Source organism: Equus caballus, chromosome 20, assembly GCF_041296265.1.
Source record: "Equus caballus isolate H_3958 breed thoroughbred chromosome 20, TB-T2T, whole genome shotgun sequence".
Taxonomy (NCBI): Eukaryota; Metazoa; Chordata; class Mammalia; order Perissodactyla; family Equidae; genus Equus; species Equus caballus.
The window spans coordinates 38,197,241-38,202,385 of record NC_091703.1 but is presented as its reverse complement, the minus strand read 5'-3'; positions in this window follow the sequence as shown (position 1 = coordinate 38,202,385).

Genomic DNA, 5,145 nt, shown 5'->3' with positions numbered 1-5,145 from the left:
AGACCATGAGAGACTGAATTGAAGCCACGCAGTAGGTAGAAGCCAAGGAAGAACCAAGACTCCTGCTTGGTACCTCTAGCAAGGGGCAACAAAGCATGGGATTACGCATGAGGCCCTGGAGCCGGGCTTCCTGGCCTCACAGATCAGCTCTGCCACTCACAAGCTGTGTGACCTCAAGCAAGTTCCTTAGCCTCTCTGTGTCTCAGTTTCTCCATCTGTGACTCAATTTATCCATCTATAAAATAGGGGTTATAATAATGCACCTGCCTCATAGGAAGGATTAAAGAGTTAATATGTGTAAAGTGCTTAGAAGAGTGCCTTATACAGAGAAAACGCTCCATAAGCTCAGCAGTTATAGTGCTGTGTGACCTTGAGAAAGTCCCTTCCCTCTCTGGGCCTTTGCTTCATCCCTTTAAAATGAACCATTAGACTAGTTCAGCTGGAGGCTCCTTCAGCTCTGAGCTCCATAGTTCTGGGGAGCGGAGGCACGCTGGGTTCACACCCGCCTCCCATGTTTACAGTCCCCACACACCTGAGGACAGCTCCCCTCCCCAGCCTCTGTTCTCCGTCTCCATCTCTCCTTTCCCCTCCTCCAGGAAGGCGGCCAAAGGAGAGGGGCAGCCTTAGTGGTGAAGGGTGAAGGCGGTCACAGGTTCAGGATGCTGAGGAGCTGATGGATCCCTTCCCACCAACTCTCTGTCCTGTTCCTGCTGCCCACTGGTGCCCCAGGGATGGGCAGCTGGGCCAGGCGGCTGCTCCTCTCCTACCAGGCTGGGACCCTCCGAGGCAGGCCTGGCTTGCCCCCTCCATCAGGAGGGAGAACCCTCTCAGAAGCCCCCTCCTTGGCTTGGTGGAGGTGGGCAGGTCCTGCCTCGGAGGGTCCCGAAAGAAAGAAGACAGCAGAGGCGACAGGTCGAGCCCTGGCAGCTGTGTGACCTCGGGCAGACCCCTTGTTCTCTCTGAGCCTGTCTTGAGGTCTGTGCACAGGGCAGGCAGTGTCTCAGCCCCTCCCGGAGTTGGTGACACACAGGTCATGACTCAGGGAAGTAGGAGCTCTGGGATTCCCAGCCCCGACGCAGGTGGTCTGTATGCCCACCTGCCCTGCAGCCTGCCCCACCTGAGTCATTTCAGGGGAGGGGCACCTCTGACTGGAGCCCAGGGTGGGGTGGGAGCGGCTGGAAACCCCAGACCAGGAAGCAAATCCTATTTTCTGTCACCCCTCCCCTGATCCTCCCTCCCGCACGCCTGCGGCCATTGTTGTCCAGGGCACTCCAGTCTCAGGTGGGAAGCAGGAGGGAGCCGGGCCCTGCACCCTCCCCACACCCTCTGCCCTCCCCACGGACATTCCCAGAACTGCCTTGGCCCCAGCCCCCATTCCCCTCCCACTTCCTCATTGGTACACCCCCGCAACAGATTCCATCCATCTATCCATCCGTCCGTCCATCCATCTGTCCATCCATCCGTCTGTCCATCCCTTTATTCCATGCACAGCTGTTTGCAGGCACAGCACTGGAGTCCAAGGATGCCAAGCAAATAAGACAAAGCCCCTGACTGTGCACGCCCCGCCCAGGGCAGGAGACGAGGAGAAGGACAGTTGGATAAGGCGGGGTTCGGCACTGTGACCCCAGGGTCTGGGAGGGCTTCCTAGGGGAGATGAAGCCCAGGCTGGATTCTGAAGCCCAAGTACGAGGGCGGGTAGGAAAGTCTGGAAGCAAGAGCTACCGTCAGCCGGCGAGGTATCACCGTGGTGTCCCCAGTGTCTAGAACAGGGTGACATGCAATGGAGGCTCAGTAAATGCTGGAATAAGTAAATTTGGGGAGAGCTTCAGGCAGCTCCTAGAGCCTTCCAGCGCCTATGGTTGTGAGCTGAAGCAGAATGGGTGCCTGGGACAGGGTCACACACAGCATCCAACGCCCCCCCTGCGCTTTCCCTGAGGGTGATGGGGAGAGTGGGGGATGGTGAGCTGCAGAGCAACGGCCCCGCCTCACCCTCCATTCCCTTCTCCGACTCTGACTCTCTGATCCAATGCACAGCCCAGCCCCAGCTGCCCTGCCCTTCCATCCAACACGTCCATATCTGTTGATTCATGAAAATAAGCACATATTAAGCACCTACTGCATGCCAGATGTTTTGCTGTTAGCTGGAGGTGAATCAGAGAGTCCTACACATTACCCACGAACCAGGACAGGCACTCTTAATCTGGGGTTCATGGAGGGGTTTCAGGGGGCCTGTGAGCCCATAGAATTGTGTGTGTGTGTGTGTATTCTGAGTGGGGGGGGTCTACAGCTTTTTGTAGGTTCTCAAGAGTGACCCACACAGCTCAAGACCCACGCGTGTCGGGGAGAAAGTTTCTTCCCTCGGCGTTGCACCTGGATGGTGCTGAGAAGTTTCAGGCCCAGGGCTCCCAGCCTCAGCCTAACCCTGACTCTGCCCTGGGCCCCAAACCCTCCCCAGCCCTCCTCCGGAGCTAGCTGTTCTGGCAGCAGGCAAGGGCCCCGGAACTTCCTGGCTGGTGGCGCTGCTGCCCAGCAGGGGTGTCCCGCCCACAGTCCAGGCCCCTGGAGCAGCTTTAGCTCTATCTGCTTAGGATGGTTCTGGGGAACTCTGGTGGCCACTGTATCTGGGAAGTCACCGTGCGGGAGGGGCAGGACTCAGGGTCAGGGCGTGGGCAGTCGGATCTGAGAGTCGGATCCACACGAGGACACAGGGGCTCCCTGAATGTGGCAGCTGGTAAAGGGGCGTCTGTCAATGCTGAGTCCCACCTTGCCCTCCCCCCACCCCTCCCCACCCCCCAGCTCTCAGAAATGCTCTGTATTTTTTTAATTTTGACGTCTCTTTCCCTTTCTAGCATCCTCATTCATTCATTTATTAATTTCTTTCGTTCATTCTTGGGCGCCACCTGGAAGGAGGACAGGAGAGTGGTTGGGAGCCCAAGGCTCTTGTGTCACTAGCTGGGCTGGGAGAGTGCTGGAGGGGTGGGGGCGAGAGGGGGCCTGGGGAGGCCCGGGTGGTCAGGGAGCACAGGGCCGGGCAGGTTGCTCCCCGGGGCTCTCCCAGGTGTCAGAGTGGTGGCAGAGGGGGCCCTGCAGGGGGAGGAGGCTGAGCCTGTGGCTGTCACCCCCTCAGCTGAGCTAAGGAACGTGGCGGAGTTGGGGTGGGGGTCGTGTGAAGACGTTATTGTCCAGGGCTCTGGAGCCCGGAACAGGACATCATGGGGAAGAACGTAGCTGGTGCATCTCCAGCATCGTTCAGTGGAGAAGATGCCCTGGACCCTCAATTGTGCCTCAATTTCCTCATCTGTAAATTGGGGACAACTTAGAGCCAAAACTGTAGGACTGATGTGAGAAATAAGTGAGTTAATACACGTAGCATTGCTGACAATAACCTTGACCCTGGATTAACATGGGTTCACAATATTCATTGTATTATTAAAAATGAAGACAGAGTCATGCATGGACCCATGGTGAGTGTGTCACAAACCCAGGATTATGGCTAATTCCATTAACAGGGGTCCTTTAAAAAGTCTCTCTGGCGCTTGGCCCGTGCTGAGCGCTCCCTGAACTCTGGCCGTGATGCAGAGGAGCGAGACAGGGGGCCCCACGGGGAGAGCCCGCTGCTCCTTACAGCACCCCTTTGAAGGAGGAATCCTTGTCGCTCTTTTACCGAGCAGAGAAACTGAGGCTGAGGGGGGAGTGACTTGCCCGAGGTCACGCAGCGAGGATGCAGCAGAGCTGAGGTTTGAACTCAGTTTCTTCCTCAACAGCCCAGCAGCCTCCGGCTTCTCCAGCTCAATAGAAACAGTGCCCAAGGGCCTCTGACACCATCCCCCATGGCCCAGCGGCCCACCAGCCTGAGCTCCCTTCAGCATCGGCTTCTCATCCATCTGCTGAGAGCCCACAGCACACGTCAGGCCCCAGGACCTGCCCATCCGACCCCGTGACTCCACCGTCACCTGCCCACAGCTGCAGCCGCTGCCCCCTCCTCCCTTCCAGGCCACTGACCCCTTCATGGGAAAGCAGGCATGTGTGGGGAGTGACGGGGTGGGGAGTAGAAAGGGGCTTCTAGAAGAACGTGCCCTTGAGGTCAGGCCTCTGCTGGACCTGGAGATCCGGGGCAGACAAAGAACATGGACGGGTGGGGGAGGGAGCCGGAGGACCTCAACACCAAGCAGGGGGCACTGAGAGCAGAGCTCCCGGAGTCACAATGCCATCCACGTGCACCCTGTAGTCCTTCAACCAGGGTCTACACCCCAGCCCTTAGCCTCCAACAAGACCTGGTGGGCCCCTTAGCTGCAAAAGGCAGTCAAGCGGCTATGAGCATCTACACTCAGGCTCAGTCCACCCTCCAGACTCCCCAAGAATAGCCAGACTGTCCTAACCAGGGCCCTGGCAGTGCCCCAGGCTGGGGGCAGCAGGGATGGGGAGAAGGACCTGGCTGGGCTCTAACTCCTGCTCGGCTCTGCTGCCGTTGTGCTGTGTGACCTTGGGCACTTGCCCTCTCTGAGCCTCAGTAAAAAGGGAACGTGTAGGACTGGTTGATCTCTGTCCTCCTCTTGGCTCTGCCCTTGTGTTTGTGAGTCTAACCCCATAGAAGGAGAGAGTTAGAGCCCTTCGGGTCTTGATTCAAACATCTTCTCAGGCAAGCTGTCCCTGACCCCTCGCCCCCTCACACACACTTAAAATTGCCCCAGTACCTCCTATCCTGCATCCCTGCTTCATTTGTGCCACAGGGCAGCGTCATGGCCTTCTGACACCCTCTGTGTCCTACCTATCTGTGTGTATTTCTCCTCTGTCCCCAGCACGAGAATGTCTGCTCCGAGGGAGAGCCAGCTTGGTCCGTCCTGCCCACCGCCGTGCCCCACGGCGTGTAGCAGGTGCTCAATAAACATTTGCTGAGGGTGTGACGGAGGTTCAGGCACGTCACAGGCCTGGGCTGCCGAGGGAAGCCGGCCAGGGACAGGAGGAGGCGGGAGGCCGAGAGGAGTGTGGCTGAAGGGGTGAGGGAGCTGGGGGGCTGCAGGCTCAGTGCAAGGGGGTGGCGCAGCGGGGGAGGGCAGGCAAGGAGGGCCAGTGCCTGGGCAGGGCCGTCTCTTGGCCTGGGAGGAGCCCACCTGCAGTGACAGTGGCCCAGGTCTGTGTGTGAGA